The sequence below is a fragment of the Poromitra crassiceps genome (assembly GCF_964638095.1).
Source record: "Poromitra crassiceps genome assembly, chromosome: 8".
NCBI classification, from domain to species: Eukaryota; Metazoa; Chordata; class Actinopteri; order Beryciformes; family Melamphaidae; genus Poromitra; species Poromitra crassiceps.
Genome location: NC_139629.1, coordinates 18,923,148 through 18,936,743, shown reverse-complemented (window position 1 = coordinate 18,936,743; position 13,596 = coordinate 18,923,148). Strand labels below are relative to the sequence as shown.

General features: G+C 44.8%; 1 pseudogene across 1 annotated transcript; it reads right to left on the bottom strand.

Moving 5' to 3' along the window:
• Nucleotides 1–1,187: 1,187 nt before the first annotated feature.
• LOC310780354 (COP9 signalosome complex subunit 5 pseudogene) lies at nucleotides 1,188–2,192 on the bottom strand (annotated as a pseudogene). Its single transcript has one exon. The product of its transcript is annotated as a COP9 signalosome complex subunit 5 pseudogene (transcript).
• Between the last annotated feature and the right edge of the window lie 11,404 nt (nucleotides 2,193–13,596).

Below are 13,596 nucleotides of genomic sequence, written 5' to 3'. Positions count from 1 at the left end.
GTATACAGGAGCAGAGAGTAGGTTAGAATACAGCAGCAGACAGTAGGTTAGAATACAGGAGCAGACAGTAGGTTAGAATACAGCAGCAGACAGTAGGTTAGAAATACAGGAGCAGAGAGTAGGTTAGAATACAGGAGCAGAGAGTAGGTTAGAATACAGGAGCAGAAAGTAGGTATACAGGAGCAGACAGTAGGTTAGAATACAGCAGCAGACAGTAGGTTAGAATACAGGAGCAGCGAGTAGGTTAGAATACAGGAGCAGACAGTAGGTTAGAATACAGGAGCAGAGAGTAGGTTAGAATACAGGAGCAGAGAGTAGGTTAGAATACAGGAGCAGAAAGTAGGTATACAGGAGCAGAGAGTAGGTTAGAATACAGCAGCAGACAGGTTAGAATACAGGAGCAGAGAGTAGGTTAGCAGAGAGTAGGTTAGAATACAGGAGCAGACAGTAGGTTAGAATACAGGAGCAGAGAGTAGGTTAGAATACAGGAGCAGACAGTAGGTTAGAATACAGGAGCAGAGAGTAGGTTAGAATACAGCAGCAGACAGTAGGTTAGAATACAGGAGCAGACAGTACTGCTGTAGGTTCTAACCTACAGTACTGTAGGTTAGAATACAGGAAACGGTCAATAAAAAGCCATCATTAGAATATAAGCCTCAATGAAACACCTGAAAAGGGTGGTTTTGCTGTCAATCTCCTTCATTTAGATCCCTTATGAGAACAGCCATATGGGTGCATTCAGCTGCTCCTGTGTTGAAATATGAGGGGTTAGATGTGGGTCATTATATTTTCATTACACAAGGCTAATAAATGTGATCTGTAGAGCAAGAACTGCATGTTTAAAAGGAGACAGGGGACCCCGGGCATTATAAAGCTCAAGAGAAATGGAATAAAATCGAAAGGAATGGTCCCATTTATATTTTGTGAGAATTACTTGACAAGCTAAGCCAGATGACAATATTAAATAGGACGTCAGAAAATGAGAGATCAGAGATCGAATTAAGATGTGCGATAGTCAAGTCAAATTTATTTATAGAGCACATTTCATGCAGAAAGCAACAAAATGTGCTTCAGTGCCTCACAAGGCAATACTATTTATAATAAAAGAAAATTCAAACATAGAATATATAATAATCAATGGTCAATAATAAATGGTAATTCATATTAGTAGTAGTAGTAGTTCAGGTTCAGTTGGCAGATGTGTTGATTTGATTGAAGAGTTTGTCCTTAATGATTTGAGACATCAGTCCATGAATTGCCTCTATGGTTGTCTTGCAGCTGTCTCGTGTTGCTTTGGCCAGCTTGTCCTCAGACCTCCGCTCGTGTGTGTCCGGCCCCAGCCTGAAGCTGCTGCTGCACAGCTGGGCCTCTGACTGCTCCAGCTTCTCAGACAGGTCAAACACCTGTCCTGTGGTGTAGTCCGAGTTCATGAGGAGACTTGAAGAACTTAAGGTATTGACCCAGTATTTATTCCAAAGGAGCTCCAGTAGCTTTCTATCAAGTGAGGACTTGAAGTAAGTCACCTCCAAGGCATAATACTGTTTACAGTGTACACCAAAGTCTTCTATCTTGTTCAAGGGTATTGTCTGATATTCGGAGGGTCCTTCATCCGGAGGCTTGTAACCCTTTGGGTAGGTTCTGAAGGCGCCAAGGTTGACTTTCCCTGCAGATATGGTCCGCGTGGGGTCGATCACAACGCCCACGAAAGGCTCCTGATACTGCTGGTTGAGCATCTGAGTGCCGACGTCTATGCCTGAGAGCCAGCATCCATAGCCTGGGTGACTGTGGTACCAGCCAATAGCATGTTCTAGACGGCCAACCTTCTCGGCATTTTGAATGTAGGTGGCCATGTATTCATATGCTGCAGCCTGGGCGTTGACTCGGGTTTCTGTGCCTTCCACAGGTAAGGCAAAGCTGTCCATAATGATCATGGTTTCACCGTGCACCTTCCCCAGCATGAGGCCCATCACCTCCAGGTTACCTCCAGACCTGGCATGCATCACCATCTTCAACAGCGCCAAAGCTGAGATGTTGCAGTACTTGAAGTAGTGGTGATCCTTTGTCCATGGCTTTGCAGCGAGGATTTGTTGATGTTGCTTGTTGTCATACTTGTAAATTTCATCTATACTTTGAACCTCCTGCATGCTATTAGATAGCTCCCATGTTTTCTGGGCTATGCTGCTCCCTTTCATGGTGTTAACAGTCTGGGGAAGATTATAACCGATTTCTAGCACCAGTGCTACTTATAGTCTCTGCAGGGAAGGATTTATGACATCACTAATGATGTCACAATGCCTATGACATCATCGGTGTCCGTCATAAATCACTGATGATAATGTTACTTATGTATAGATTTGGGGATGTCACCAGTGATGTCACTCAAGCATAAAATGTTGATGCCATCAGTAATCAGTGATGATGTCACCAGATGATGTCATCATTGCTCGAGTGACATCACTAATGACATCACAATTGTTCGAGTGACATCACTGATGACATCATCACTGATAACATCATCGCTGATGACTTGCTTAAGTAAGATGACGTCACTGATTACATCATCACTGATGACAGAATTGGTGATGCCGAGGTCATGTCACTCGAGCCAGTGGTGACTGATGATGTCATATTAGAAAACAAAAACAGAAAACAAACTGAGCATGCAAAAGGCTCCCCGACTGATAATGTCATACCTACTGATGATGCCATGCACCACATGAGAGTGATGATGTCATGTCCCACAGTGGGCCTGCTTCAACTAAGCATAGTAAAAGCTGCCCTATTAAGATTGCTTGAGTGACATCAATGGTGACATCACTCATTGAGGACATCGCAATTGTGGTGTCTGCAGAAAGAAGTGAAATTCTTGTTGTACAAAATAAGCTGCAAGCGACTCAGTGGTACTTCAAGATGCGTTCTCAAGATCTACTGAAGAATGAATGCTTCCACTCTCGTATCTTATCATGTATTGCTGCTCACATGCCTGCTGAATGCATTCACACTGTGATGTGTGTCCAAAGAGCTGATTGGGTAGTCAATGTCAGGCTTACACTACTGGGGCCGGTTGCACCAAGTGGTCTTACGACTGGTCTTAAGCTAAGTTGGTCGTAACTTTACGACCTAACAGCTACGCCGGTTGCACCAAGCCTTCTTTTCACTACGCCCTTACGCCTGGTCAGGAGGAGGCGTAGGGTCGGGGTGCCTGCCTGTAACAGAGATCTCCGTGTCTATCAGCGGAGACCCGTCCTCATCGTCGTAAAGTCGCCTTTGAAGCATGAAGTTAGATTATAACGAACTAGTTGTGTGGCTTAGCCTTCCCAAATGTTGAGGGTCGTTTTTTAGAATTTAATACATAGAATTGGGAACGTTACATTCAATTTCATTCAGACTGCCTGACACTAATCGCCGCCGCCATTTCCCCCCAGGGCTTCTACAGGAGGAGGGGGGTGGGAGGAGGGAGGGTGTAGTGACGCACATACAGTAGTGGGTGACGGCGCGAGGCACATTTTTGGCCCAATCAGGGGGCATTCCCCGGCAATTCACATGGACGCGCATTGCTACGACCAGCGTAGTTAAGACCAGATGTAAGCCCTATTGGTGCAACAGGCGTAAATCCACTCTAAAGACTGGTCTTAAAGACCGATGTAGGAGTTACGACCAGGCATAGTTAAGACCACTTAGTGCAACCGGCCCCTGTACTGTACTCTACATCAGTGGTTCTCAACTGGTGTAGCCTCAGGACCCACTATTTTCCTTGTCATGAAGTCGTGACCCAAATTTCAGATTTTTTTTTAAACCACTCAAATTTATTGCACAAAAAATAGCACATTAATTTAATGCACAATGCCTTCATGCACTGTTATAAACCTCAAATGAACAAAAGTGCAACAGAAGTGCAACTACGGCTAAAAACCAATTTAAATAAGGCAGACTTGAATTACAGGCCTATATGTTTTTAAATTTAACACGTTGAGTGCCAATGACGAGATATCTCGGCTTACAGAATCCAACCGTTGAGTGCCAAAGACGAGATATCTCCGACCAGCTAAGTGGCGACAGTGCTCTCCCGACAGAGAGAAAGCCAACCAAAAACAGCCGCGGGAGCAAGCCATTCTCAAGGAAATGGCATGACGATTTTACAGTCATCAGTCACCAGACTCGCCCGAGAGCGGCCGCCGCAGCTCTCGGTGTGCTGCTGAGCAGCACACCGAGAGCGGAGAGCGGTGCTGGCGTGGGGGATTGCAAATTTGCATAATAGATTATGGGTGAAACACACTTTGAAACACCCGCAGAAAGGCCAGAATCGAACGAGCCTCATTCTCATACTGTAGGCGAAAACGCTTTCACGCTGCTGCACACCGGCGCACAACGGTGGGGGGTTCCAAAAATAGACTGGGTGGGCAGCATAAAGCCTAGAATCGCACAAAGCTTCATCAAAGCTCTCAACCGAAAATCCAAGAAACAATTGAGTCCCATCCACAGTCCACACTCGCCACACTCGCCGACGAGGGGCCGCCAGAGAGGGAGGCTGCTCACTGCTCAGACAGGCAGGAGAAACTGGCTTGTGACAAACGCCACCAGACACGCCCACGGAGGGAGGAGTTTAAAGGAGAGGGTGTTCAGAACTATATTGTTCAGATGTCTGATCTCTCACTGATGCCAAAAATAAATGGTTAAAGTGACTGTTCTGCCTGTTTGATTGAATTCACAAAACTGCGATTATCTCAGCTTCCTGTCTCAGACGCTCAAACCATGCTGTACTCAACGGCTAATATCTACATAACTACTAACTCTACAAACTAACTCTTTTAGACAGAGAAAGCACACATTCTATTAGTACTTTTGTGAACTTCGTGTTCACAAAGTCCAAGCAGAAAATTATCCTCGGCTCTTGTAAAATGAGCCAGAATCCTCAAAAAACGGCTTGGCAGAAGCTACCTACAGTAAAAAAAAAATGGCTGGCAGTGAATGTGTTAAACAAGTCAAACTGGTCATGCTCAGAAAGTCTTATTTGAACTGTATGAAATATTAAATAAAAGGCAGACTTGAATTACATGCCTATATGTTTTTAAACAAGTTATTAATAATAATAATAATAATAATAATAATAATAATAATAATAATAATAATAATAATAATAATAATAATAATAATAAAACAAGTTAACCTGGTCATGCTAATCCAGTTTCAATAGTCTGAATTTAACTAATATGAAATAAAAAGGCAGACTTTTCTTGAATCACAGGCAGGCTATATGCTTTTTAGTTAAACTGGTCATAACTTTTTATTAAACTGGGGCCATGCTAATCCAGTTTCAATCATCTGAATTTAACTAAAATTAAATATGAAATGAAAAGGCAGACTTCTCTTGAATTACAGGCAGAGCATATGCTTCAGCTTGTTAAACAAGTAAAACTGGTCAGGCTAATCCAGTTTCAATAATCTGAATCTGAATTTTTTTTTTTTTTTTGGCCAATGTCCGCGACCCAATCAAAACGGCCCCGCGACCCACCTTTGGGTCGCGACCCACCAGTTGAGAAACGCTGCTCTACATTACTGTCTTCTTGTCCAGAAAGGACTACTGTACTCTACATTAGTCTTCTTGTCCAGAGAGGACTACTGTACTCCACATTACTGTAGTCTTCTTGTCCAGAGAGGACTACTGTACTCTACATTAGTCTTCTTGTCCAGAGAGGACTACTGTACTCCACATTACTGTAGTCTTCTTGTCCAGAAAGGACTACTGTACTCTACATTAGTCTTCTTGTCCAGAGAGGACTACTGTACTCCACATTACTGTAGTCTTCTTGTCCAGAGAGGACTACTGTACTCCACATTACTGTAGTCTTCTTGTCCAGAAAGGACTACTGTACTCCACATTACTGTAGTCTTCTTGTCCAGAGAGGACTACTGTACTCCACATTACTGTAGTCTTCTTGTCCAGAGAGGACTACTGTACTCCACATTACTGTAGTCTTCTTGTCCAGAGAGGACTACTGTACTCCACATTACTGTAGTCTTCTTGTCCAGAGAGGACTACTGTACTCCACATTACTGTAGTCTTCTTGTCCAGAGAGGACTACTGTATTCCACATTACTGTAGTCTTCTTGTCCAGAGAGGACTACTGTACTCCACATTACTGTAGTCTTCTTGTCCAGAGAGGGCTACTGTACTCCACATGAGTCTTCTTGTCCAGAGAGGACTACTTACTGTACTCCACATGAGTCTTCTTGTCCAGAGAGGACTACTGTACTCCACATGAGTCTTCTTGTCCAGAGAGGACTACTGTACTCCACATGAGTCTTTTTGTCCAGAGAGGACTACTGTACTCCACATGAGTCTTCTTGTCCAGAGAGGACTACTGTACTCCACACGAGTCTTCTTGTCCAGAGAGGACTACTTACTGTACTCCACATGAGTCTTCTTGTCCAGAGAGGACTACTGTACTCCACATGAGTCTTTTTGTCCAGAGAGGACTACTGTACTCCACATGAGTCTTCTTGTCCAGAGAGGACTACTGTACTCCACATGAGTCTTCTTGTCCAGAGAGGACTACTGTACTCCAACATGAGTCTTCTTGTCCAGAGAGGACTACTGTACTCCAACATGAGTCTTCTTGTCCAGAGAGGCTTTCCGGACAGCCTGTTTGAGCGGGGGATCAGGGACAGGCCGCGGAGAGCCTGTTTGAGCAGGGGATCAGGGACAGGCCACCACAATTGGAGACAAGTGATCAACTTGCTGTGGCTGACCCTGCCGCTCGGTGCAGTAGGGGCGTCCCTGCTGGTCTGTGTGTGGATGTGGCTCTTGGTGCAGTAGGGGCGTCCCTGCTGGTCTGTGTGTGGATGTGGCTCTTGGTGCAGTATGGGCGTCCCTGCTGGTCTGTGTGTGGATGTGGCTCTTGGTGCAGTAGGGGCGTCCCTGCTGGTCTGTGTGTGGATGTGGCTCTTGGTGCAGTATGGGCGTCCCTGCTGGTCTGTGTGTGGATGTGGCTCTTGGTGCAGTAGGGGCGTCCCTGCTGGTCTGTGTGTGGATGTGGCTCTTGGTGCAGTAGGGGCGTCCCTGCTGGTCTGTGTGTGGATGTGGCTCTTGGTGCAGTATGGGCATCCCTGCTGGTCTGTGTGTGGATGTGGCTCTTGGAGCTCCCAGATCCCCAGACTATCCCGCACTACGACCCCGCTGTGGGGATGTTTGCCTTGGCCACGCAGTGCTGGAGCTCCTGGCCGAACCCCTCTGGGTATATGCAAACACACCTTGGTGAAATAAAGAATTCTGATTCAGAACTTTTCAACTTTACATTATCTTAAGAAAAAGTGCACTGTGAATATTGTGGTTCCGCTACAGCTATGAGGCGCTTAAAGCCAGCATCCTCGACCACTGTGAAAGGTTGGTTGTCAGTGACGATCATCTCTATAATTAGTTTATAGATCTTTATAGATCTGTCATCAGAATTTGGTCACTATCTTTGTTTCTGAAACAAGTCTTCAAATTGTAGGCTGAGATGGAGGCATGTCCTCCTGAGATTCTGGTTCCTTCTGCTGTGCGGTTTCAAACAACACATGGTGGTGAATCTTAAGATGGGACCACAGGTTTGAAGTATTGGCAGTTTTTCGCGTTCCTCCCATGCTGACAGCTGTTTTGCAGGTATTGCAGACTGCCTTCCCTGGTGTTGGTTGGCTGTAATATTCCAATACTGCACTTTTTCTCCTTTTCTTTCCTTTATCCATCTGCAATAAGGATTTAGAGAGAGAGAGTTACTCACATCACACACACACACACACACACACACACACACACACACACAGTAACTTAATGCTTTGGCCGACATTGTAAATGTCCATATCAATAAAGCAAATTGATTTGAGCTAAAAGTGGGGGCAGGATGATGGCCTATAGGCTGTCTATGCTCTTATGCTTCATTTAAGTCTCTTTATATTGGTGAGAAAAGTACTGTAAACCTCAACAAATATATCCTACTGTATAAAACTGTATTTATTTGTTTATTCAAGTTTCCAAAACATAAAAGGCAATTTACAAGATTACACTTGAACACATCACGATTGCCAAATTTTACAGAATGGATTTTTTGAACACATCACTCAAGTCAAGCTGTGCCTGATATAGCTTGCTAGCATGCTTAGCTTGCTAGCATTATATTTCGGCAATACATTGGCAATTTGCCAATGAAAATGCCAATACGGATAATCGGCAAAATGCTAAATATCTGCGCAGATTATCGATTTAGCCGATAATCGGTCGATCCCTACTCAAAATATGTCTGGGTGCTGTGCTGCTTCTGCACAACTCTGTGTGTGTGTGTGTGTGTGTGTGTGTGTGTGTGTGTGTGTGTGTGTGTGTGTGTGTGTGTGTGTGTGTGTGTGTGTGTGTGTGTGTGTGTGTGTGTGTGTGTGTGTGTGTGTGTGTGTGTGTATAGCTGTCAGCAGATGGTTCCTGCTGGTCCTTGGTGCTGGCCTTAGTCCCATCTCTGATGCTGCTCCACCTGGATGTTTCTCTCTCCATGTGTGTGTGTGTGTGTGTGTGTGTGTGAATACATTTTCATTTAATTTCATATGTTCAGAACTCTGCTCCACAACAAACCTCATAGATGCATCCACGTCATTACGTGTGTGTGTGTGTGTGTGTGTGTGTGTGTGTGTTGTCTTCATGTGCACTCTCTGCCCCCTCTCTCAGACTCTGGTGCAGTGCAATGGTTGCCAGTGCCTGCCCCATCCTTGCTAATGCTCCCCCACTCGACGTGCCCTGACTCCATGTGTGCAGCTGTCTTCTCTCCCCTTCCCCAGACTCCGGTCCAGTGTTCCACCTGTCCGTGGACATGTTTTGCCTTGGCCTGGCGGTCGTCGACGCTGGCCTTGGTCCTGCTCCCACCTCTCATGTCTCTGACTGTGTGTGTGTGTGTGTTACTGTATGTGTGCTGCTGCTTTCTCCCCTCCCTCTGTGTGTGTGTGTGTGTGTGTGTGTGCGTGCGTGCGTGCGTGTGTGTGTGTGTGTGTGTGTGTGTGTGTGATTGTGTGTGTGTGTGTGTGTGTGTGTGTGTGTGTGTGTGTGTGTGTGTGTGTGTGTGTGTGGGGGGGGGGGGGGGGGGTCATTTGTCATTGTATTGTGTTGATCCCTATTTGCCCAACTACCAGTGTTGTGTTGTGTTGTGTTGTGTTGCCATCTGCATTGACGTTGACTTTTGAATGGATTCACCAGAAAACAATTAGTTCAATATATTCTGAGAAGGCGTGCGTCAGCCATCGAGAATTGAACTTGATTTTTGTACAGGTACTTGGAAGCAGCCATCAGTGCAGGTAAAGGAATCATTCCTTCGATGCCAAACATGCGATGGCTGCCTGTAGTGGAACAGGGCTGTTGTCCGGCTAATGTGTCTCTTTGGAGTTTTTCGTGTGTGCATTGGGGTCATAAGCCTGGGGTGCTGGGTAGATTAGGCTATATTGTCTTGCTAAAATCTGCTCTTGCCTTGTATACCTTGTGTTGTTTGCTTGTCCTATATAATTTGTTCGCCATTGATTATGTTTAGGCAGATCGAGCTAGTCATCCTTTCTCTGTAAAGCCCTAAACTTTTCTTTCCCCAAGCATTACCTATCACCCCTTTCAATACTGTTCACTATGTTGCTACTGTATTGCATTACATAGATGTTACCTGCACACTATGGAGTAAAAATGGAACATTGTTGACATCTTTGAGCACATAATTGTGGCTCAAACTAAAAACAGCAGATGTTTCTTGGCGATGTTGCTGACTAGACCTAGCAAAGAAAACAACAATCATCTCTTTTAAACGTCGATAGTATCGTCTAGTTTCTGTGATGGAATTATAGATGCCTGTTAATGCTTCCTAAATGAGCTCAGCAAAATGGCTCAGGAGAATGGCGGTTATTGTCATGGCCAACTGGAGACAGATGTTTGCAACACACTCAGGATAGCAATAAGGACTTATGAGAGGCTGAACGTGACATCAACAGCAACTGTCATGTTTAGGGCTTTTTCCTATGCACACAGAAGCTGTTGCTACTGTAACGCTTTTCCCGTGGTATTGAATGAGAGTAAGTGCCCTGGGTCCTTCTATATGACCAACCCCTATATAAGTGTTGTGGTATGGTTTTTAAATAATTAATTTACTGCTTAAACTATGAAATGACCCGCTGTTTTTAAGCTTTTAACCTTGTATTTTTAACCCCTTTTAATATACACGTATTTATTCTATTTATCCTATTTATTCTATTTATTAATTACGCTGACAAAGATAGTTTGTGATATACAAAAAAGGCCAATATTTATTCTCTCCAATGGAAAATAAAAAGGTTGCAAGGCACAGTAACAACACTGTTATTCTTAAGGCATTTGGGTAAACACTGTAAATGAGACATAGGCTACTAGCCTTTTACCTTAAAAGGGAATGACAATCAAAATGACAGGTAATAGCACTGGTAAATACCTCCTAAACCCTGTAGAGGAAGGGTAAGCACTGGTGAGAATAGAAAACCCAAATTAAATACCTCTCTGCAAAAACAGACTTATGGCTTAGTCCATAATGATTTATACAGTCTATGAAAAATACAGTAATATTACCCGAACTGGAAAATATCAACAGCACAACAGTGGTACCCCAAACAAATAAAGCCGGCAATAAATTAAATAAACCCCCCGTTGCAGGCCTGATAGAGTTGAGCGCTCAAGAGTATTCAGCACTGGACTGCTCACCACAGTTCAACAGCACAGAAATCTCCTCTTACCAGACTCCTCTTCTTATACAGGGAATCCTCTTCAAAAGTAGGCCTCTTCACTCTTCAACCTCCACTTCCGGAGGAAAGGAAGGACAGGGGGAAAAGAGACGGCTGTCTCCCTCAATGGAGGGTTGTGGAGCTCCCTCGTGACCAGGGCGTCCACCCGCTGTGCCGACCACCCGCAGTGCCGACAGGCTCAGCCCGCAATGCCAACGTTAGGTTTAGGCGTGGGGGGTGGGAGAGGTTAGGTTTAGTGTTAGGGTCTGGGGGAGGTTAGGTTTAGGCGTGGGGGGTGGGAGAGGTTAGGTTGAGGGTTAGGGTCTGCGGGAGGTTAGGTTTAGGCATGGGGGGTGGGAGAGGTTAGGTTTAGGCGTGGGGGCTGGGAGAGGCAGCCGGTCTCCCGACACGGTGCACACCGCCTCGCTCAGCTGGTTCTGCTTGTGGGCTATCGGCATTGCGGACTGTCGGCACTGCGGTGTGTCGGCACATAGACTGTGGCCAGAGGTGCCACCGTGTGATGCCCAGGAAGCACGGGGCGCTATCTGGTTCCAGCATAGCCAGAGGTACAACCGTGGGAAGCCTCAACGAGCACGGTGCCTGTCTGCTGCCGCGCCTCGGCGGAGATCAAAGGAAGGACCCGACGGTGATCAGAGGAAACAACCGCGGCTATCACAGTTAGCTATCACCCTGAAAGTGACTGTTAGCCACTGACAAAGCTACTTTTGGCTACACAGCTACAGTAACGGTCAGGCTCTTTGCTACTAGGATTAGTGACCTCGCGACGGTAACGGTTAGCCAATTTGTGGCAACGCCCAGTTGCTATTAGCTGGCTACAGTTAGCTTATATTAGTTGGCCAGCTAGCTACTATTAGTTGGCCAGCTAGCTACTATTAGTTGACCAGCTAGCTCATACATGGGCAAACTACGGCCCGCGGGCCGGATGCGGCCCACGGGCGCCACCTGTGTGGCCCGTGATGGAATTGAAAAAAAGAAAAAAAAAAAAAATTACACAGTGCACCTGAACGCAACATGCAAGATACCCGCTGAATAAGTGTCCAAATGTTCATGTCATTCTGGCCAATACTCCACTTCTGTTATAGCATTTCAGTCTGGAATATGGAATATCTTTCAATAATCTTTATGACTAAAAGGCTACATTGAATTCGAAATTTAAATAATTAACTCATTGGTTTTGGATTTATTTAGCTTGAAGACTGCATTTTTGTTTGTGTGACCCTCAACACAGGCTTTGATCATCCCGGGCCACTTACTGATACTTATGCTAAAATTAACCCACTCATATTCTGATATATTTCAAGAAAAACATTTTGGCTAGTGGAAATTCTAATTGGCTGGTAACTTTAAAATCTAGCAGCCATATTGGCAGGTGGTCAAAAAAGTTATTTTCAAGCCCTGAGAGCAGGTGGTGACATAGGAGTGAGTGAGAAAAGGATGAAATATTGGTGGTTAAGACTGAATAATGACATCACAACTGTTAATTTAAAATGAGTTATTCCTCTAAACGTGGCTTCAAATGCACCAAGTTTTTCACGCTGGCGCCGTTCGGCCCTCAGCAAAACCTGGTAGCGAGGACATTTTTTGTGGCCCTCTCTATCATCAAAGTTACCCATCCATGGGTTACGGCATGACAATATTTGTTCGGCCCCCGGCAACAATCTGGGTTTCTCATGTGGCCCCCCATGAAAAATAATTGCCCACCCCTGAGCTAGCTAGCTAGCTGGTAGACGGTTGGTCCCACGGACTCCTCGCTCCACCACTGGCCAACCCACGACTCTCACGGGTAGTGATAACGTTTGTATTGAAAATAAACAGCAACTCCGAATTTACAGGAGCGCAGGAGGAGGCGTCCGCTCCTCACTCAGACCCCCAGCAGACTGACTGCGCGGCCTCTCTAGTTCCGCCTTCTCCCCCCACCATCCAATAGTAAATAAGAGAGACGAGTAGTCTCTCTATATTAACCAATCACACGACGCCATGCTGAACAAGGTTTGGTTGTTCCCCAGGTCAGGTGTGAGAAAATTGTTTGTGATCTCATACAAGCTTTACAGGACGAATGAAAGGGACAGGACATAGAATTATATTAGGCCAGAATGATAATGGGGATTTAGTTTAACAAGATGGGGATTCTAGTTTTAAGCAAATAGGGATAAGAGGGATAATTGTTTGGTGTTAAGTTTAGAGACAGATTGTACCTCAATTTAACCCGGGGTTAAACTACTTCCTACTATATTGCCAGTGGCTTATCCATGCTCGGAGGGAAAAGACAACTCTATGTTGTCCATTGAGTGGAACAAACAAATAAATCAGAATCAGTCATAGGTCATAAGTCACTCATCACATTTTAAACATGACACTCATGCACGTGCGGGCTTTACCATTAGGCAAAAGTCAGCAATATCCTTGGGTCCCAAGCTACCAAGGGCCCCATAAATCCTCTTCTACTCATGGACGCCGGCATCCGCAGCTGCCATCAGATTATTATTGTAATGGCCCCAAACTAGAGTGAAGATACTGGTATTAAACTAGAAGACCTAAGGCATCCCAACCACCAACCATTCATAAGCCCAATTCACTAAAGAGCATGCCACAATAACATAAATTTACCAACCATTCATATCTAAAGCCTAAATAAACATGCCTTTGTAATTATTGGTTCTAGAATCCTGATTTGCGACCCGCCCACTCTTCAGATTTGGTCGAGCCGATGAGTATGAAATGTTGGTACACATAATGAGGGATGAAGTTACCAATGAATTAAAAAAATATATAAAAAATATTTGGGAAAAAATTAATAATAATCTTATTAATTATTCATATTTTGGGTAGTTG